Here is a 24,095-nt window from a genome sequence, read left to right on the forward strand (position 1 = left end):
TGGGTCAAAACCTGTATGGAAGCTGAGATTGATCAGTGTTGTTAGAGGTGTGGATAAATTATGCTTCATGGTATTTAAGGTGCATGTAGGTATACTGTTAGGACCCACTGATGCAGTATTTTTACATTTTGATAGCACTTTTAGGGCTTGATCATTTCTGACATCTGGAGGCAAGCCAGTGTCAAGTATCACAGGAAGTTACTAGGCTATTGGCCCTAAGGCCCTTACAAGTATAGCCAAGAATTTATCCCATGTTCCAACAAGTCAGCACTCTATGCCACTGTCCAGCGGAGACATAGATGGAATCCCAGGGGTGTATTTTCTGTTCCCATCCAGTTATCCAGGTTCACTTAAAAAGGTTTAATGAGGTACTCTGCTTTACATGGAGAGGGAGTCTATTCCACACAAGGGGGAGTCTCTGGGACACAAATCTGTCATACCAACAAGTCCTATTGATGTCATAGACCAGTTTGAGGTCTCACATGTGGGTTACTCGAGTGTAGCTTGACTTGCGGATATGCAGCAGTCCCATCAGGGCGGGGTCTGAGATTGCTTTGTATGCCATACAGAGGTTACCTCTGAGGAGTCTGTAAGAAACTGAGTAGAGCGTCAGGGCTATTAGCCTATCTGTGTAGGGTAGATGTTTGAGGCCCTGGATTCTCTGGGTGAGGAATCTCTGTGATCTATTCAGCTGCTGCATGTGCTTTGTGAGGTACATGCCGAAAGGGGCATTGTATTCAATAATAATCGGTCTTATAAGTGAAGAATACAGGGATGTTATGACCACCTTGTCCCTGGAGGAGATACCCATACTAATGAGGTGGGCCATGTAGAAAGCTTTCCATACAACAGAGGCAATATGGTGGTCAAAAGTCAGTTTACTATCAGCCTGGGTTCCCAAATCCCTCACAACTGATTGCGTGCTTACTGCCTTATTATCAATGTGATAATTTGTGGGGACATCATTCTCCTCAAAAGGGATGATGATGCATTTTTTGGCATTCAGTTTGAGGCCATGTTTCTGGCACCAGTCATTTGTTTGGGTGACACCCTCTTGGAGGATATCCACATCACTAGGGGAATTGATGACAACACCCAGCTTGCAGTCATCTGCAAACTTGGTCAGCCACAGCCCACTAGACTTGGCCTGCACCTCAGAAAAGTATATCCCAAACAGCAGAGGCTCCAAGACCAATCCCTGGGATACACCACTTGTTACGGGTCTACTACTTGAGGTGGCTTCCCCTATTTTGACTAGGTGGGTTCTATCAGTGAGCCAGTTTGCTACCCATCTGGTAACATATAGATTGATGCCTAGTTGAAAGAGTTTATCTATTATGCCTAAGTGAGGAATAGTATTGAAGGCCTTGGCCAGGTCACGGTAGGTGGTATGCACCTCGTCTATGGCCTTGGTGACTGTCTCAAAGAAGTCGACCAAATTTAACAGGCATGACCCCCCCCAACCCCAGACAAAACCAAACTGCGTGGGATCAAGTGTCTGGAGGATGCCAATGTCCTTGTTAATGAGGTCCATGATAATCCGCTCCATGGCTTTGCAGATCAGGCTAGTTAGGCTGATGGGTCCATAATTTCCTGGATCAGTGGATGCTCCACCTTTATGCAAAGGGATGACAGTAGCATTCCTCCACTCAGCTGGGATGAAGCCAGTACTCAGGCATTGGTTGAATAGGGTGCCTAATGTTGCTGCAAGATCCTGCCTGAGTTCATGTAGGAGGGTCTATATTATAATGTCGAAGTCTGACAACTTAGAAGCACTAAAGGTTGAACTTGAATGTTCAAAGTGTCAGAACTTCGAAGCATATAGCGGAGATCGCTATAGAGTGTGGGAAGGGAAGATTTCCCTTTACTGCACTGTAGTGCGATCTTGGAGTTGGTATATTTAAGTAGCTGGGGTTGTGGGGGGTGCAGGGGGGGGCTTGCCCCCCTGCATAGAGCATTTTTTTTTGTTTGTTTTGGGTTTTAAATGTTTTTTTTTTTTTTACATTCGAAGTTCTAACACTTCAAACCATTCAGGTTCGACCTTAAGTGCTTCAAAGTTGTCAGACTTCAACAATATGATATAGACCCCATGTAGTATGCAGCCTGAAATGTTATCGGGTCCCATGGAGGCTGTATTTTTTTTCCTTTGAGAGGACAGTGATGACTTGCTCCCTAGAGATAAGGGGAGGAGGCAGGTAGTGGGGCTGTCCTGTTTTACTGATGGGGGGGGCAGAGGAGTGAAGTTTTCACTGAACCTGTCTGCCAGCAGGTTGGCTATAGCTACAGGGTTTGTGTATGTGGTATCCTTAACCACCAGTTCTGAGCGGATCTGGGTGGTTCCCTTGAGGTTGTGGACATATGTGAAGAAAGCCTTATGACTGTCTTTAGTAGATGTGGCTAGTTTGGACTCGAGGTTTGCTTTGGGGAATTTCACTAGTGCTCTTATTTGCTTGTTCAGGCTAAGAAGAGATTGCTTCCAATGAGACACCTGCTCCTTCTTGGTCCCGGACAGCAATTGTTTTTCTTTTATTATAGAGTTTATTTATTGTAGATGTCCACCAGGCAGATTTCATATCCTGTCTGGTATTCCTGATTTCATGCAGCTATATAAATGCTCATATAGTACTTTGGTGTAAGTTTGGACATATGTGTCAGTTTCTGTGGAGGGTGAAGGGGCTGTGAAGCTGTTTATACCTTCCCTCAGGAGGTTGTAATCAGCTTTGGAGAATTTTTTTTGTTTGCCCTAGCTAGGGGGGATCGGGGGTGATGGTGACTTCGAAAATGACTGCTTTGTGGTCGGATCTTACCATGGATGATGACACTGTAGGGATGCTGCAGTGGTTACTCAATTTGATTAATACCAAGTCCAAGATATTTTCACCTCTTGTGAGGCTGCCAACCAACTGTTCCAATGCATTTGCATTGAGGAAATCAAGGAATCTCTGGGCATTTGTGTTTTGGCATGAGTATTTCTTCCAATCTGTGGTTGGATAGCTAAAGTCACCCAGGATCACGGTAAAGGGTTGAATCTTGATAGAGCTGAAAAGTCCAGATAGGTGGAGTGGGCATCTTGAGTCACAGTTGGAGGCCTGTAGCTAGCTATGATTTGAATGGGTCTATGTTAAATATTCGAACATCCAAAATATCGAACGTTACATGGTCAAGCCCAAATGTTCGACATTTGGATCTTCGAATATCAAATAAAAAAAAAACAAAAAAAGAAAAACATACCTTAACAGTGTGAGCAGGGGGGCAAGCCCCATTGCATCCCCCACACCGCCCCTACTTAAATATACCAACTCCGAGACCGCACTTCAGTGCACAAAAAGGAAATTCTCCCATTCTGCACTGTACGGCGCAGTTGAAATTCAGTCTTCGAACACTTGAAATTTCGAAAGTTTGGTCTCAACCATGTAACATTCGAAATTTTAAGCATTCAAAGAATTGACATAGACCCATTTGAATAGGGGTCTTGTCAGTTGTTAACTGCTCCTGGAGTATTTCCTGTGCATTATACTGTTAGACCAGCCTAAAGGTGTGCATATCTTTTTTATATATCGCAACTCCATCTCCTTTTGTTTTGCTGCCCACGGCTTGGGGTCTGAATGAATGATAGGATGAGTAACCTGGTATGGCTGGGGTGCTCTCCACAGCTTTGAACCAGGTTTCTGTGACTGCACAAATGGCAGCTTCTTCCAGGGTTAAGAATGCTTGCAATGAGTGCGGTTTCATGTTTAGACTCCTAGCGTTTAGCAGTATGACCTTTAATTTATGTTTAGATGACATTTTCAAGTATATCTTGAGAGACAGACAGAGGGTGACAGAAGGGTAAGTTAGAGCTAAATTTATCAGCCAGTAGGTTCACTACATCTTCAACCTCAGTGTAGGTAACATTGTGTACAATCATTTCACTGCATTGCTGTGTTGTGCTTTTTGAAATTACGAACATAACGAAAAATGCACTGTGATAGTCTTTGGCTTGGGTAGCTATTTTACCTTCAAACTTGGCTTTGGGGGATTTTGTTAAGCTCCTGAGTTGCTTGTTTATTTCAGGGACAAGGACTCTAATGTTCTGAGAATTACTCTTCTTACTTCTGATCAAAATTATTTTCCTTTTTTGTTGATATTATGGCTCTACCATGTGGGTTTGTTTCTGAAGTTTGTCCTGCATTTGTTTATACAGCATACAGCTGTGTCTAAGCAGCTGTTTACATGCTTGTATAGTGTGGTGATGTACATTTTCTACATAGTCGGAAGAGTTAGCTGGGTTTGGTGGGGATTTGAAGCTTGCTAATGTATCAATTAGGAGTAGGTAGTTTGTCTTAAAAACATTCTAAAGGTACCTTGGCTGGAAGGGATATTTGGTTTCAATTTTATTTTCTTTTGAAGGAGACTGCTTCATGGTCAAACTTAACAAGTGATGAGGACATACAAGATGCTCCCATATTTGTAAGGACAAGATCCAAGATGTTACGCCCCCTAGTGGGTTCTCTGACTAATTCTTCCAGGGGCATTTGCATTAACAAAGTCCAGGAATCTCTCTGCTTGTGCACTAGTGGTGGTGGTGTACGTTTCCCAAGCTTAGCTGGATAGTTTAGATCTTCTAGGAAAATGGTATTGGGTTTAATACTGAGTGATTCTACACCCTATATGTAGGCATTGTGGCTTTCTTGTGCCATAAAGGGTGTTCTGTTGCTAGCTATATGGTATGGGACCTTCCTGATGGTTATTTGGACATGAAGAAGCTTTAGTGAATCATGCTGCTTTACCAGCCTTCATGTGAGTCTGTTCTGGATGTAGACTGAGACACCTCCACCTTTTTTCCCTTCGTGCGCTTACTGTCCAGAAAGCATTACAGCGCTGCACAGTCAGAGTGCTCTCTACTATTTCAAAGCATGTCTCAGTCACTACACAGATGTCAATGTATTCCAGAGTGAGAAAGACTTGTAGGAAGTAGAGTTTCTTGTTTAGGCTTCATATTTTCCTTTACTTGTTTCATTATGTTGATAGGTTTATCAGGCTGGCATTGCCTAAAAAAGGCACCATGGGGGTGGGCAATAATCAATACACCAGAGGGGACAGATTCAGGCTATCCCTGGTGAAGCAGCATGGTCTGTCAATTATATCCCCCATGCTGACAAATATTGGACCCCCTTTGATTGACATCAAAAACTAAGCCAGCTACGGAAGTCAATCATCATCCTTACAGAAGGTGGAACACTGCTCAATGCTAGACTCAAATCTGCCTTGGACACACAGTCTGAGACTTCATCATGTCTTTATTCAAATAGTCCTGCAAGGTACACCTCAAGTCATTCTCACCAGCATGACGTATGACAGAGTCATACTGTAATTGCTGTTCAAGGGCTTGAGTGCACATGTGGTCTGACAAATCCTGACACCAGACAAGCAAGTAAATGTTACTCTTTCCTTGCTTGGCCTGGTAAGAGGCACATCTGTACATCTTACAATGGAGTAACCTATGACACGAATGTTTGGTTGGGTCAATGCCTGCCTTACGGACTCAGTATCTGTGATTCTGGGACTCCTTGCACCAGTGACAAAGTAGAATTAACTTCCTGAATGTGCTTTGTACCTGTGTTGTGATTTGCAGGTCTTTGAAGTTTAGGCAAGTTAATCTTTAGAACTTCAACATATGATATATTATGTATATTGTGATGGCCTTGGAGAAGTGCAATGTGTGGTGTACTTCTGATGATTTTGGTATATGAGTTAACTGTATTAATACCACAATTTAGCCAAATTTGTAATGGAATTAGGAATACAGGCTTAAAGACTTTAGTTAATGTAGATACAAACTGTTAAAATGAATTTAAAATCAGATCAAGAAATGAAAACACTTATCTTTCTTTCTCTATGTAATGGAACTATTACAATGCAGCAGTAATTTAAACGATCACAGCAAACAGCAGCTTTGGAATTCTTAGACCCTTAGCTCTATGCTTATATTTTGTGGGACAGCACAGGACTCAGACTAGTAGTCAGAAATGGGAGGGGGCTCATTTGCTTAGGTCAAGAAATCAGAATCACCCTTATATAAGAAGAAAAGAGATAATTATCCCAAATGTGAATTATTTATCTTATTAGTATTATTATTATTCTGTTTAAACTGCACATGGTCCATCCTATGTTCTCTGTTAATAACATCTGCCTCAGTGTTTATGTTAGTAATACTACAGTATCAGTATAATACATGGTCACTAAAAAAAATCTAATTAAGCAATCAGGCAACTTCCATTTAAAAGATTGCTACACTTTATCTGATACTATGAGTATTAATGTGCCTAAAATTGGACATTTAAATTGCTTTAGAACATTTTTATAACAAACACATACATTGATGATCTAAAATTATTCTCAAGTTTCTTGTCAGTCTTTGTAAGTTATTCTGCATTTGAGTTAGAGGATCCTCTCAGAGGACAGTGGTAATTTCCTCCAACTAGATAATCCATAACATATAAACTGCATCTGTAGGGTCCAACTTGGTACTATGGCATTAAATCATCTGGCTGATAAACCAAAATAATTATTTAGTCAAAAATGGCATGTATATGTAAAAAACATTCATTTAAAAGAATTGTATTACCAAGTATAGAAATTGGAAGTAGTGGTGTCCAGGCCAGTGGCACAGAGGGATAAAGGTTTTACTGTGCCCCACATGACCTGTATTCAACTAGTAACATGGGTGCTGGAGGGACTGGATGGAGGGGGTGGGTTAATGTGAGTGAGAGGTTGACACCGGCTTGCCTATCCTGAGGAAGATGCTGTCTAGGCCGACTAAATTAATAGCATTAAGAGTCAGAACAGTTTCACAGTGCAAGCAGTATGCCACATGGCCTGGAGGTTGCACATGCAAGGAAGTTTACATGCACATCCACTGAGCAGTAATTGCAGAGCTTGCTAGACTGCCTGTAGGTGGGAGTGGGTTATGGCACACTCTGCCAGCAATATGACAAAGTACCAGCATCCTCAACCTCCGCACTGGCCACATTCATGGGCCATGTTCAGCCCATGGGAGGCTAATGCAGGTCTAGTAGGAGAGAAGTTGGTGGCAGCTGATGGTACAATTCAGTGACAGAAAGGACAACAAAAACAAAATGGATAGTGATATGTCTCGGTTGAGGTTGCGAGTAAAACAACAGAAAAGTCTTCAACAACAATCAGTCATCAATCTGCACACAAGCGTGCTGTGGCACTGTTAAAAGCTGATCATTATAATATGGCAATAATTGACTTAAACTGCATCCAGCTGAACAGTTCACAGTATTTATACTTACAATAAAGTTTCCTAAAATCCTTTATTTACAAGTATTCGTATATTTCCTATAAAGAAACAGCTCCATTACCAAGGCAAGTAAGTCCAACAAAATTCTAATTTTTACTGTGTCTCTGAGGAGGGAACTGTCACACAATCTAAAAGACCATACAAAAGAACCCAGCCAAATACATGTTATTGGGTCATGTATGAATGTGCAATGCCACACATCTACTCAATGAAATAATCAGGAAAGGATTTCTTAAGCCATTTCTCATTTAAGTAAACTGTTGTTTCATCTAGTACTGAACACCTTAAATGGAATGACTCCACATACTCATCGCCATGCACAAATGGTTGGGAATTCAACCTAAAAAAAACAGTTAAATGTAAACATTTTCTGCAGATGGTTAAGCCCACACCCCAAACTTAAATATACCAATTTCACAGTCACTGAACAGCATGAAGAAAAGGGAAATTTGTGACTGAATCACTGCCAGTGCACACTTAAAAACACATTGGAAGTGATTTCCTGTGGAAATCAGATATCCAGGAGTTTTAACATTAGCAAACTGATCTTAACCAATGGGAGGTTCATTCAGTTTACACTTGACATGGTGTAGGGAAGCCAAATGCTCATTAACAGGTTTCACTATGTACAGTTGCTTGAATAAATGTTATGGACAAAAGCCACAGTAAATGACAGGAAGTTAAAAGTCAGACCTATTGCAAATGTAGGCTATGATTCAAAAGTTACTCTTATTTTTCCACTTTAATTGCATTTTAAAATGTTTATTCCACATGTGAAATAATAAATCAAGTGCTTTTGTAATAAGATTTTTATCATCATTATTAGCATTTTTGAACATGCACCTTTAGGAGTACTGTCCATAGCTGGATCTAGCAAAAGGCAACCTAGGCACTAGCCTAGGGTCTGTTTCTACCTGAGGGGCCCTATCAGTACTGTCAATTCCATCATTCATGCCACCAATAATGTTTACCCACCCACAATCGTAAAATCCAAGACAGCAGTTGTTGCATTGTGATTTGGTCTAAATCCATGCCAAGTAGGACAGGGAATACTGTCACCTATGGGAAGTTGGTGCAGTTGAGAAAAGCATATTTTTCTAAGCTTTTTGAGAGGGAAGGAAGCATAGCAAATGGAGTATAATACAGAATTTTTATTTTTTTTTTGTTGATGCTGACTTTACTTTTAGCGAGGTTACAGTGTAATGTATGTATGCAATGTGTTTTCAGTTTTAGCTAGGATTTCTAGGCTTTATCTCTTTTATGGATTAATTATTTAGTTATTTGTGTTAGCCATGGAGCAGGGTTTACTTTTACTCTCTTTTTCTCTTATGGAGGCCATTTTGTTGAATTCACTTAGAAAGGTGTGATTAAATTCCAGTGTTGTATCATCTAATAGTATATATTTCAATGTCCTTCAGTTTACATGATTTTAGGATAGATGTGAATGTCATCTTATTAGATTTGGTGATACTGCAAACTGTGTCATAGTGGTATTGATTTTGGATACCTATAGGCATAAGTTGGTAGATGGTCACTAAGTGTATGTGTTAGAGTGCCAGTGGATGTAATTTTACTAGGATAAAATGCTGGAATTCAGCCTATGACTGATGAGTTATGTGAGTTACTATATTTGCTTGGGGTAGTGGTATGTTGTGTGAACCCATACAAGTGTACTGAATGTTGGGATTTGTTCATGGTAATTGAGTTCCAGTCATCTAAAATAATTGTTTCCTGGAGGATGCTACTAACTACCCAGGACAGTACATCTTTAGCTGTAGAGATATTATTGCCTGGGGAAATGTATAAAGAATGAAGCAGTTCTGTTCTCTCCTGTAGTTGTAGCCAGTTAAATTATTGTTTAAGTAATTTGTAGTCCTGAGTTGTTTTCTTGACTTCTGGCTTTATTATTTTTTAACAAATATTAAGTAAGACATTGACAGCTATCATATCAGATCTACAACAGTGAAAGGAGGCATACCCTAAAATGTGTGATATGCATTTTGGATCTAAAAAACGTTTCAGTAATGGTACAAATATGAACATTCACCAAGCAGAGGAAAGCTAAGTCATTCATTTTACTGTTTAGACTTCTGGTATTCAGTGAAACCACCCTTGCCTCTGATTTTCACATTGTATATTTTTCATTTTTTTTTTTTGTAGTGGAATTTGAAGAGATCTAAAATGTACAATGGGAAGAAAAAAGAGCTTAATTAGTGCATGTAGTTCCAGGGGGTAAGAAGCATGAGTGTTCCCACATCTCACTTCAGCTCAAGAGGTAGCGAATCTTCTGTGTAGCATGTTCTTATCCACTGACTGAATGCCAACATTTTGTCATGATATTTAGGTTCCACATGGGATGGTGGAAAGATTTTGGTAAGCAGATATCTTTACCATACTTTCTGCTAGGATGTGCAGTAATCTCACTGTATCCTGTAGCTCCCATCATATCCTGCAACACTGCATGTCCAGGAAAGAATATATTGTTCACTCCTATTCTCCACACTATTATCCCCCACTTCCTATCAATATCTATACATTGTCTTTCTTTTGAACGATTATCTTTTTGTTTTTACTCTCATATGTAGTACATTTTGACCACTGCTATCAGTGCAACCCTTAATGTTCATATTTTTTTCGTTTTTCTATTTATAATTAAATTCATATTTGCAATGCTGTTTTTAATAGTTTTTGTCCTGTATAATTACCTTACGTATGCTGGGGCTTTTCCCCTCAGGTCTCCACTGAAAATGGGTTTGTTTTCATACTCAATTGGACTAACCCGGTTAACAAATGTGAAATAAATAAATGTGAGCAAAGATCATATCATATTTAGGTTTAATTCATTACAACACTGTTAAGATATCCTTAAAGTTGGACCCAGGCAGGCAGAACATTGGTTTACTTATAATAGAGTCACCACTTAAATTAGATATTTTGGGAGTTACCAGGTCACACAAGGTAGCTTATGGTCCTTTGATTCTGGCTTGGGTCAGCACTATCTCAAAATATTTTCTTGCTGAGGACTGGCCTTACTGCCAGAGTATATTTGTTTTACTGCATTAAGTGAAAGGTCTGTGTGACATACAAACAAACTGAGGTTCTAGTTATATTAAAATTATGCTATGCACACTGTGAAATCTGAAGATTATGTTACAGTAAAGGAGAGAGATGACCAAGTAAAGGGAGGCTGGCATGGCTAGGGGAGCCCTGGTCCATTACTCTGCTTAGAGGTCAGAGATATAGCTAGGATGGAGCAATGAGAGCAGGCACCTCGGGTGCAAGGTGTTAGATGATGCGATCAAGAAATGCAGTACTTGTGTGGTATTCATTTCTATACTGGCATTTCCCATTGCTTTTTTTTTTTTGAGTTGAGGGGTGAAGAAATAGGACTTGTCTTGCTCCCGGGGTTAGGATTACTGACCATTTTGTTTTTTTTTTTTTTTTGTCTCAACCTACAGTTAAGAGGCGCCAGATCAGGGAATAGCATCAGCCACTACATAACACAGCTACAGCTTTGATAGGACCCCATCTGACCATGCTGTGGCTCTGGCACTACCTGCTGCATACTAGTTCAGAAGCAATAAGTAATAATTTTTAAAAAAATTCTCAGTGCAAATCAAAGTACTGGTAAAACACTGTCTGAGTCACACTATAAAGAAAGGTACTTTTTAAAAAATAGTTAAAATAAATACATCCTGGAGCACAATTTATGCCTTATATAACACCAGACAAGCCAATGCAAGCAGACTGAAATAAGTTAGCAGTTTTGCTCTCTTAAATTATTCAAGTCTTTACACTTAGCTTACAGCCAACTATTGCAAAATTCTACATGTTATTAAGAAGTAGACAGCAAATCTGATTAATGAGAAAATGCTGCAATCGTCCCAATGATAAACTGAGTGTTTTTGCTGAGCCAGTATTCCCACAAAATGTGCTTATATTTTCACGTCCACTGTATGCAGAGAGAAAAATAAAGAAAAATAGAGAAATGCAAAGCCATTTCTCTCTCTCTGTCTCTCAATATAGAAAAATTAGAAATAGTATCCAAAGCTTTAATAAACAAAATGTTAGATACCTATTGTGAAATAGTGTAGCCTTAAACAACAGCATATTATGCAGTCAATTGCAGCATACATACTTATCCTCTTATTAAATAAAATTGGTTCTAAAGAGATCACTTTGAATATGTCAAGGCTATATAAACTGTGTGGGTGTGCAAACAGTAAACATTCTTGCTGTCAAAAGTTTATGCCTCAACATCTAAAATTATGCATACTCCTTACATCTTTTGTGTTGCTAGATAGCAACTGGACAATACCATTCTGTATATACTCTATCACTTACCTCTAGAAAAGACTGTGAAATCCTGCAACCTTTCTTTTCAGACCAAGTTGTACACCTGTCTATAATAAAAGTCATTACTAAACTAAATATATAACATAGATGCAAGTACAGCTTAGACTGTACAACAGCAATAAAATATTCCAGTGTGTGAGTTATAGGCATGAAACCCTTTTTTCATGTGATCAGGTCACTCTGATAAGACATCTGGTAAAATCACCATGAAAGAAGATGTACATTCCCAAAAAAATTTACTCCCTTAGTGTCCTAGTGCATTTGTACTAGGTCAGAGCTATATGTCAAAGGTGGTAAAAGCAGCCAGTAAGGAGCACTTAGGTTCAGTGTTGATGAGCTCATGCAGACCTAACCTTAACTACAAGACATCTTTATTATAACTAATGGCATTTGTCTGACTTGTAAATATAGCACAATGTGAAGAATTTCAACAGTATTTGGTAGAAAATCAAATAGATTCATCCAGAACATTCTTAAATGTGGAGTCAGTATTTCATAATATGTCAATATCTTGTTGCTTATATTTTTAATGCTGTAAACTATACTGCTTTTTGCCTTAGCACTACAAGGCTATATAGTGTGAAATGTAATAGTTATTCTGCTGAAAACTGACTATGACCTGGTTCCAGAGCTTCCAGAATAAAGAGGTATAGTTTACAAGACTATATTTAATAGTTCGTATTTTTCTTCTCGACCTGTCCTTGACTGAAGCCCTTAAAATAGATTCCAATAGGAATTCACACTGCAATCATTTTTGCGCAACAAAGCAGTATCAAATTACAGAACGGAACAAACACATTCCTATTTGATGCCTTTTCCAAAACATAACAGTTATGAAAATGCTGTATATCTACAAGCAGAAGCCACAATTAAAATCACTTATGAGCAGGTGCAGCTTCTGTTCACGGGTCAATAAAATAACATGTAACTTTACAAAAATGGCTGAAAAAAGGTCCAATAGTATCAGTGCTACACACTGTCAACAAAGTTAAATAAATGAATAACCACAACAAAATCCTCAAAATCTTCACTAACAAATGTCATAAAGCAAGAGTTACAAGCTGGAGTTTAGTACTAATGTTGCCAGGAGGACAGAAGAAAAAGGAAGCTGTCCTGATGCAGCGGAAGTCAACATCATGCTCCTTGCTCATGTAGCGATGTCACAGATTGTATGGATGACAGCAGCATTCATTCAGCTATGCCAGAGCGCATACGGATGACAGCAGCATTTCCAATGTTCATGTAGTGATGTCAGAGAATGTGTGCATGACAGCAGCATTCTCAGTGTTCATGTAGTGATGTCACAGAATGTATGGATGACAGCAGCATTCCCAGTGTTCATGTAGCAATGTCAAACAATGATGTGTGCATGACAGCAGCATTCCCTGTGTCCAAGTTGTGATGTCAGAGAATGTGTACATAACAGCAACATTACCAGTGTTCTTGTAATCATGTCAGAGAATGTGGAGCTAACACCAACATTCCCCTGGGTTCATGTAACCATGTCAAATAATGTGCAGATGACAGCAACATTCCCAGTGTTCATGTAGTGACGTCAAAGAATGTCTGGATGACAGCATCATTTCCAGTGTTCGTGTAGCAATGTCAGACTATGTGTGCATGACAGCAGCAGCATTCCCCGTGTTCATGTAACCATGTCGGAAAAGGTGCGGATGGCAGCAGCATTCCCATTGTTCATGTGATGATTTCAGAGAATGAGCGGATGACAGTAGCATTCTCGGTGTTCATGTAGTGATGGGAGAGAATGTGTGGATGACAGCAGCATTCCCAGTGTTCATTAGTAACATCACGGAATTTGTGAATGGACTCTTCTCTGATGCATGAAATCCTTCAAAATATATAGGGTCAACAATGATATACCTTTCATTTCCATATCTGTCCAGTAGCCAAAACTACTTGCAGGAAAACAAAAACAATTACAAGTGCCATCCCCAAAGGTTATACCAAAGTCCTACTACCTGCTAATATTTGCTGGAATGTTCTCTTCAAGTTGAGATACAGAAAATGTTATGATGAATGTTTGGCAATTCGCAATAGATAGCTTAGACTGTCTGGTAATCCTAAAGCCTCCAAAGTCACTGGTGCCATGGTGGGTGAAAACTGCTTGGTAGTCAGTTGAAAAAAACAATTTTGTCAGCTTGTTTTGAGATTTGTCACTTTAGTAAGTGGCACAAACAAACTGATACTTCAAAAAAGGTATTATTGCTGAGGAATACTGTGATGAGATACATCTGCCTGCACTCAAAAATCAACAGGATCAAGGCAAGTCTATCCAGCAGTTTGACAAAAGACATTAAAACAGAAACAAAGCAAAACATCAGCCCTTCAGAAAGTTGTTCTGACACTGAGTAGTTAACTGAGTGAGTATTTCTGGATTTAAGTTTGACACACACATGTGAAAAAGAGTCAGACTGAGTCACTGCACTGTCCTGACAGGATCAAGAACATAGCGGTCAGTGAAGGTAACTGACAGGCACAAAGGACATCACTGGTTTCTTGTGCTTTTTGCTTCTGTAGAAAAACTGAAATCACTGAAGGCAATTGAAAGAAAAAAGTAACAATACTGTTTTTGATTTCTTGTATGTGTTTTTGGTCTCTGGAGCAAACATTAGGTCACTAATGGTAAGTGGCAGATAAGTAGAACATTACTGCATTCCTTTTAGTTTCAGAAGCTACAGTATAACATACCCAGTACTTATTTCAGTATCTTCTGTAACTCATTTACCACTGATATGGTAAGAATTTTTACTAATTATATTATGGCGAGCCCCCCTTTCCTCTTTTTTTTTTTTTTTTTTTTTTTTTTATTACCGGTACTGATAGCGTTATTCTGGTATTAGATCCTCCAGAGGAGTGTTTCTCACACAGACTTCCAAATGGATCTGGATCAGGCATTGCATTACAGATCAAGTAGAGGTCTTCTAACTAACCTATATGAAATATAATATGGTACAATGACAATTTAGGAGGAAATAAATGTTATTCATAGCAGTATGGTTCAGTATCTAAACTCATATTATCATAAGAGACGCAGTACTGCTGTTTAGAGACAGGGCTTATCATAAGTTCATAGGTGATCACTGGGTGAATAAGCTCATAGTCCTTTTTGAGTCCAGTCATCCTTCCCAAATGTATATAACAAGTTTTGATACCATAAGGTTATTTTAAGGGGTATAAGTAGGCTTACACATGGGCTGTCAAACATTTACAGGCTGCCTAGGTCCACTAGAGACACAGATGCCAGACCAGGGGTAAAGTTCTGATTCCCCAACCACTGGACCAAGTTACTCTTCAATTGGTTTAGGGAACAACTCTGCTTTACATGAATGTGAAACATGTTCCAGAGAAGGGTTGAGCTTTGAGACACATACCTGTTCCCCCAACCAGGTGCATCGGGAGAACTACAGTCTATGCAGCTGCATATGTTTTAAAAACAAAGGGGCACTGTTTCCATTTTGAACTTTCTTTCTTTTTTTCTTTCTGAATTTCATCATAGAGTGACTGGGGAGCAAGGCATTTCAGGGTACGTAGCTTTGCTCTCTATCAGCCTCAACAGTAGAATGCACTACATATCCCTAAATACATTGCATCCTCAGTCTTACTGTTACTTAGGAGGATTCTAGGTTTCAACTTGCACCAAATCTGAGTTGGTGGTGTCTTTACTTGGCAGTATTAGAAGTCTAAAGAGAATCAGGGACCTTAAGTGCTAGCAAGCAAGGTAATTTTTTTTTTTTTGGCAGGTGAAACCAGATATGAGGATGCAGCAGGTAGGCACACTGTTCTGTTATTTCATGTTCTAGCCTTGGAGATGGCTGCATGATGCATCTGATTAAAAAAAAAGAGAGAAATTGTGAAAATGTACTGCAAACGTTGGTACATTAGAATAGTACTGGTTGTACTGATTTTGGCAGTTCATTTTCAGTTACAACCATTCCGTACCTCTCAACCTCTTAGGGCAAGAAATGTGGTCAAAGCCTAAAACATTGGGGGACAAAGGCACAAAAACAGACATATTTTGGTCTTATAAACTTAGAAAGTTGCTAGAATAGCAAGATTTCTGTTAGTATGCATGCATTTTCTGAAGAACAGAAAGTCTGAATCTCAAATGTATGCCATTATTTAGTAACTTCAGTCAACAGTGATTTGCCAAAAAAATAAAACAACATACAAAGAACAGACCAAAAATAGGATGCAAAATGAGAATGAGACTCAAGACATGGTGAACAGCATGTTGTGTTTAATACAATTTCAACTGCTTTACAGGGTTAACTCACAGATGCTTAATGTACATTCTTTTCTGCCATAATGTAATTTTTCACTAAGGCTAACTTCAGAGCATCCATACATATTTTTATTTAACTATGCTGGAGCAAAACTGCGCATTATTGCAGATTTAAAATATGCTACCCCGTTCTGATGTTCCTTGAAATGTGGTCTTATTTTATAGTAATTAGCAGAACTGGACAGGTAATTCTGCTCCACTTCAAGGTGTATTCAGATTTAAGCATCAGTATTGGGTCTTCTTTATATTCAAATACTTCCACTGTTTATTTTCTGTACAGATGTTAAAGAGAACAAGAGCTGCAGTAACATTTTACTTGCCAATTATTAAGCATTAGAAAATAAAAAACAAAATAAGCATGTAGAGTCATGCACTGATTTTGAACCCATGATAGAAAGAGCAATCTGCAACTGGTAGTTTTATTTGTTTACTTATTTATTTGTTTTCATTTAATTACTGAGATAGTCCAACTGAGCTCAGTAGAGCCATTTTGTCAGCAGAGGCCTGAGGAGAAAAGGTCTAGAGTGAAAACAGCATTTCCACTGTCTGAGGTGTATTATCTAGGAATTATGAATTGTGTTGCCTGTTTACTGAAGCTGAAGCTTGTATGAAATAAGATTTTTAATTTGCAAACTATATTGTAGTTCAGTTCTTCAACTTTGATGGAACTATTCTTATTATGTTTTATCCTAGCAATGTGAAACCAGATACTATGAATAGGCCACGGTATGGGGACTGCCTGTGGATAAAATGACTGGCCCTGTTGTTTGCCATTGTGATTTTGGTTTTGGAGGACTTGTGTGTAACTGAGTGAAGTAAGCTGAAATACAAGGTGTGACTACTGTTTCTATAAAATGACTCTCACAGCTGTTTGTTTTGGAGGACTAGTGTGTAATTGAGTGAAGTAAGCTGAAATGCAAGGTGTGACTACTGTTTCTATAAAATGAAAATACATTAATGTAACCACTGTTTTTATCCTTTGTAGGACTGTTGTCTATTTGGGTGAAGCAAACTGGAATACAAGTTGTTTCTCTTGTTTGTGTATGTCAAAAATACATTATGATGTAACCATTATTTTTATCACAACCAAACAGCTTGGATTAATTTAATTACTGAAATATAAACTGGTCAGTTTGCTATGCTAGTTGTCAACTCTGGTTGTGGTAGAGTCTGGGAATATTGTTTTTGGTCACCCAGCTTGGATGATTGTAGAGAACGGAAGTTCCTGTTATGAGTGGACCCAAGGGTTTGTCTACTATGTTGGGACACAGATGCTTGTCAGTGTTGTGTAATTACATTTGTGTGAATGGACCTCTATGACTGTCCATGATGTGGCACACAGAGGTGCTAACCCTCAGTACTTGTATGAGTGGACGGGCCACTGTGGGACTGACCATCATGGCTGGTGCAGAGGCCTGTCACAGTACTGCATTGCATGTCAAGTCTTCCAACTGTTGTACAGACCTTTTTTGCATAACAGCACTATAACCAAAAGCTAGTCTGCATCATTTGAGCAAGGAGTTAATGTACCAGAACCAAAAATAATGTTTGAGTAGATTCTTTACCATAAGAACAATACATCAGCTACAGTGAATATAAAAAGTTTACACACCCCTGTTAAAATGCCAGGTTTTTGTAATATAAAAATGAGACCACAATAAATCATTTCAAAACTTTTCCCACCTTTAATGTCACCTACAGCCTGTACAATGCAATTGAAAAACAAACAAATCTGTTAGGGGAAAAATATAAAAAAATAAAAAATGTACAATATGCTGCTTGCATAAGTGTGCACACCCTTAAACTAATACTTTGCTGTGTGTGCACACCCTTAAATTAATACTTTGTTGAAGCACCTTTTGAGTTAATTACAGCATTCAGTTTTCTTGGGTAGGAGTCTATCAGCATGACACATCTTGACTTGGCAATATTTGCCCACTCATCCTTGCAAAAGTGCTCCAAATCTGTCAGATTGCGAGGGCATCTCTTGTACACAGCCCTCATTAGGTCACCCCACAGATTTTCTATTGGATTTAGGTCTGGGCTCTGGCTGGGCCATTCCAAAACTTTAATTTTCTTCTGGTGAAGCCATTCTTTTGTTGATTTGGATGTATGTTTGGGGTCATCGTCATGTTGAAAGGTGAAATTCCTCTTCATCTTCAGCTTTCTAGCAGACGCCTGAAGGTTTTGGGCCAAAAGTTACTGGTATATGGAACTGTTCATAATTCCCTCCACCTTGACTAAAGCCCCAGTTCCAGCTGAAGAAAAGCAACCTCAAAGCATGATATTGCCACCACCATTCTTCACCGTGGGGATGGTATTCTTTTGGAGATGTGAAGTGTTGTTTTTGCCCCAAACATACCTTTTGGAATTGTGGCCAAAAAGTTCAATCTTGGTCTCATCAGACCATAACACATTTTCCCACATGTTTTTGGGTGACTTGATATATTGTTTTGCAAATTTTAACTGGGCCTGGATGTTTTTCTGTGTAAGAAAAGGCTTCCATCTTGCAACCCTACCCCACAGTCCAAACGTATGGTGAATATGGGAGATTGTTGTCACATAGTACACAACCAGTACTTGCCAGAAATTCCTGCAGCTCCTTCAGTGTTGCTGTAGATCTCTTGGCAGCCTCCCTGACCAGTTTTCATCTTGTCTTTTCATCAATTTTGGAGGGACGTCCAGTTCCTTGCAACATCACTGTTGTCCCACATTTTCTCCACTTTTTGATGATTGTCTTCACTGTGTTCCACGGTATATCCAATGCTGTGGAAATTTTTTTATACCCTTTTCCTGACTGATACCTTTCAAAAAATGAGATCCCTTTGATGCTTTGTAAGATCTCTGCGAACCACGGCTTTTGCTGTAGCAGGCAACTGAGTAAATGTCAAAAAAATCCTACTAGGACAGCTGAACTTTATTTGGGGTTAATCTATTTAATTGATGGCAGGTGTGTACCCAAGAAGAGCGAATGTTGTAATTAAATCAAAAGGTGCTTTAACAAAGTATTAGTTTAATCTCACCAATTAACTACCTTACAATCACAACCAACACCACTCATCATCCACCACACCTATCCCATCCCAAACAGACCTCTCACTCATGACACTAGCCAAACCAAATCAAACCATGCCTAAACTACCCAAGCCCGCATACATACACCTCTTACTATTGCTCTTATGTGTATCTATCCTCCCACTGTTAACTTCTATCACCAACTACCAGAAACAACACTACCAGTAACAACTTAATTATATCCATATACCAAGAAAAACTACTTCCATTAACATTATTACAACACACCCTTTCACTCAATTAGTCCCATACCACTACCAAACCTCCTTTATCCACCACTTTGCTTATAGATTACAGCCATCGCACTACCAGTCCCAAACAACTTTAAAGAACTTTAAGACCCTAAATAAACTACTCAAACTCTATTTTTAACTAAGAGTCCAACTCATTAGCTGTGATGATATACACCCAAACCCAGGCCCACAAAATCTAGGAGCCCCGACCCTCAACCTGAATAATACCCTACTCCACTGAGACAAATCCTCCCTCCTCATTTTAAATTTAAATGTCAGAAGTATACTAAACAAAGTCCACAACCTTCATGCACTAGTCTCCTTTTATCAACCCGAGATAGTCACACTAACGGAGACCTGGCTTAAACCAGGTAACCACAACAATTAAAATTACTGTGCCAGGCTACAATATAATTTGTAGTGACAGAATAGGTAAAAAAGGTGGGGGTGTTGCAATACTGTATAAATTTCACCTCATCCTTGAGAAATTAAACAACCCCAGACCTTGATAAAGCTGAAGTCACTGTAACAAAACTAAAACTTAACAAGAATAAACACATCAGCATCATAGGTTGCTACATCCCTCCAGGCAACAATATCCCCATTACAGCAAACCTACTAGAATGGATATCTAACTCCCTCCCCCAGGAAAGCATAGTATTGGAAGACCTTAATATTGACTGGCAAAACTGCTCCATTCAAACCCATTCTCCCATATTAATCTACATGGCCTAACCCAACTCATCACTTCCCCCACAAGAACAGACAAGAGAACCAAACATCAATCCATACTAGACTGGATACTCGTATCCCACCCATCACTGATATCCCTAGCAGGGTGTCTATCAGACACCCTGAGTGACCACCAAGCCACATTTTTACTCAGATCAAAATCACCATAACTGACCCAAATATCTATGTGCCTAATTAGAAACAAAAAACATTTTAACCACTCCAACTTTATAAATGACCTAAAAAGGTGTACCTGGGCCCCCCCCTAAAAAACCTACCTCTTGATGAAGCTGTACTATATTTCAATACGACCTTCTTAAATACCCTTAACCATCACGCCCCCACCAGAACAACAAGAATTAAAACTAAATATGCCCCTGGTTAACCCCAGATACAAAAACCTTCCTCAACAAAAGAAACAAAGCCTGGGCCAACTACCTCAACAGTAAATCCCAATCTGACAAACAAATATATGTTGAATTATGTAACAAAGCCAAAAAACTTACCAAAACAGACAAAACATCTTACTACTAAAAATTACAAGATAAACACAGGGACAACCCACAAAAAAAATGAGCAGGAATTAACTATATTCTACAACCAAGAAAAACAACTACCCCAACCCTAAAAATAGATAACAACCAAGATGATATCCCCACACAATTTAATAAATACTTTACAGAAACTATCCAAGCCCTTGCAAACAACCAACCCTATGACAACATCCCCACCCCTGCAAATGCACCCCCCACTCACAACTAAAAACTGCCCCAAGTTCAGCTTCCACCCAGAACCAACCAAATCCATTGAAATACTACCCGCTGAATACCTCCATCTAGCCACAGAAGCCATGGCATATCCTGTCTCCATCCTAATAAACAGATCCATCTCCGAGTGTACAGTACCCCAGCTACAGAAAATATCACATATCATCTCACTACATAAAGGGAGTACCTCCCTGGAACTCAATAACTACCACCCTATAGTCATACTACCCCACATTATCTAAAACTTTAGAAAGGGTAATACATAAGCAACTAATGCAATATCTCCTAGAAAATAATCTACTAGCAACACAACAACATGGCTTTAGACCCTTCCATAATACCACCACTGCGCTTACAGAATTCACCAACATTATCAATAATCACAGAAACAATAGACTCCTTGTATCCACCGCATTCCTAGACTTATCCAAAGCATTCGATATGGTTAACCACAATAAACTCCTTCACTCACTAGCAACTCTACACCTTACCACCTCTGCCATCTCCTGGTTTAAAACTACCTGGAGGGAAGGAAACAAGCTGCTATGTGGCAAAACCAACTCTCCCCCCTCCTTACCAGTCTCCCTAGGGGTACGCCAAGGCTCCATCCTGGGGCCACTTCTTTTTACCCTCTTCACCAATCAGCTCCCAACCAGTATTCCCAAAGCCTCAATAGTACAATATGCAGATAATACCACCATAATATCCGTAGCCAAAACAATTGACATCTTTCACTCCCTAACACAAGAATGCTTTTCCCTAGCAGAAACTTGGAACGTAAAACAAAGCCTCGTTCTGAACCCAAGTAAAACAAAACTATTACTCTTTAGCTCCCATAGATCCACACCTCCTGCTGATACTTTCATCATCTCCTCCTATAACAATACCACAGTCACCCTCACAAATCATACCAAGCTGCTAGGGGTTGAAATAGCTAATCACCTTAGATTTGACTTACATATTTCCATAACCATAAAAAAGTACATAAAAAAACTTGGTCTACTCTATCACAATAAAAAAATTCCTCACTGACCACTCCAAAACTACAATAGCCAGGACTCACCTATTATCCACCTTACTGTATGCCTCCTCTGTGCTTACAAATCTCTGCAAATCTGACCTAAAGAAACTTGACAGTTGTTATAATAATATAGCCAAATTTGCTACAACCTCTCCCATCAGAACGCATCACTATGACTGCCTAAAAATACTCAATTGGCTAGAACTACCACTACTACTTCAACTCAATCAACTATCATTAGCCCACAAAATAATACATAACTCTGATAACACCCCAGTCCTACAACATCTTCTGCAACCCTAAACAACAACCAGGCCCTTAAGGTCTAGCACACAAAATCTCCTCAAAGTAATCAAATATAACAATGAGACTGGTAAGTCTGTCTACAGCCACTATATAGCAAAAACCTGGAACTCCCTTCCTGCCCACATAACTGACAACAAATCCCTAACCCAGTTCAATAAACTAGTCAAAACTCACTTCATGAATAACCAACTATGCTCCTGTATCCCCCCTGGCTAATGTCTCACTATGACATTTCATCTAACTTAATTAAGTCAGTCAAGCTAACCATTTCATAACACTGTACCCACTTAGGACTGTCAAACAACTGCTCATCCTGACTCTCTAGGAGTTATTGTAAACTACCCCAGGAATGTTGTGCTTTCCACAATCTACTAAAACCAGGAGAAGACATATTTTATATCAATTTGATCTCCTTCTCATCTATATCCAGAAACAATTGATCTCAGGGAGCCTTATTCTACTTCTCTCTGCCTTTCCTTTGATAGTAAACTACTACAGGAATGTCATGCTTAGTAATATCTTCTAAAGTTAATATTACATAGTAGAAAACGAATGTATCCTATCTTCTAAGAAATATGTATGTCAAAGTCTCTTCTAAGAAATATTGTATGTCAAAGTCCTGTCCTTATCTTTATGTTTGTAATAAATTGTTCTCTAGGAGCTTTTCTCCCTGAGCCTCCACTGAAAATGGACTTGTAATCCAGTTGGACTCTCCTGGTCAACAAATTTAAAATAAAAATAAATTTAAGGGTGTGCACACACAACAAAGTATTAGTTTAAGGGTGTGCACATTTATGCAACCAGTATATTGTACGTTTTTTATTTTTTATATTTTTCCCCTAACAGGTTTGTTTGTTTTTCAATTGAAATGTAAAGGTTATAGGTCATATTAAAGGTGGGAAAAGTTTTGAAATGATTTATTGTGGTCTCATTTTTTTATATCACAAAAACCTGTCATTTTAACAGGGGTGTGTAAACTTTTTATATCTACTGTATAACTTTTACTGTTGGGGTGGTGAAATATGGCTCTGGGTCATGATGCTGTTAAATGACCTACTTATACCTTTTACTGGAGGATGTAATATGGCTATGTACAATTTGAAAATTCCTGTGTAAATCCCCGTGCCCAACATGTCCTATTTATGTTGCTGACAATGTTTAGGTCCCTAGATCAGGTAATTTTGATGTTATCTGTTTTGTGGATGTGCAACAAGCCCATCAGAGTGGGATCACAGGTTGCTTTGAAGGCCAGGCATAAATTGTTTCTCTGTAGTCTGTAGGAGACTGAGTTCAGGGATAGGGCTTTGAGGTGGTCCATATATGACATGGTGTTTACATCCTTTACCATTTTTGTGATGAACCTCTGTGGATGCTCCAGTTGTTGCCCATGCCTGGTCAGATAGACATCAAAGGGGTTGATGTACTCAATGACTGGCCTGATGTGGGCTTGTACAAAGGAACAATGACATCCTTGGACCTAGATGGTATACCCTTGTTTATAAGTTGTGCAACATAGAATTATTTCCTTACTACCATTCACATATGATGGTCAAAGCCAAGGTTACTGTCTACATGCATTCCCAAATCCTTGCCCACTTTAAATAAACCTTGGTTTCTCAAGTCATTGGCTTTTCAATTACTTTGTTTCAGCTTCAGCTAATCATATTCATTAGCTGAATCCTTGTTTTATGGGCACTTCAAAATTTGATAGCATTTAGTTTACAGATCTGAAGTGTTTTGTTTCCCTATCACTCATAACTCATCTAAAGGACACCTCAGAGACTTATATTGCATGGAAGAAACTTATGCCTTGATTAAATATGAAACTATTTTTTATTCTGCAGTTGCTGTGCAAAATGGTATATGTTGCTACAGTATATAATAATATCTGTTATCCCATTTACTCTATGTTACATAAAGAAATTGACATCAGAAAGGTAACAGCTTACAGGAGGAGGAAATTAGGGCTGGACCAATTAATCTGGCTGCCCTACAA

At 39.0% G+C, this 24,095-nt stretch overlaps 1 protein-coding gene across 4 annotated transcripts in view; it reads right to left on the reverse strand.

The window, feature by feature from the left end:
• SYT16 (synaptotagmin 16) overlaps positions 1-24,095 on the reverse strand; it is a 1,077,368-nt gene that overhangs the window by 560,397 nt on the left and 492,876 nt on the right. The window lies entirely within an intron of this gene.

Source organism: Protopterus annectens, chromosome 6.part0, assembly GCF_019279795.1.
Source record: "Protopterus annectens isolate FY-2018-M chromosome 6.part0, PAN1.0, whole genome shotgun sequence".
NCBI lineage: Eukaryota > Metazoa > Chordata > Ceratodontiformes > Protopteridae > Protopterus > Protopterus annectens.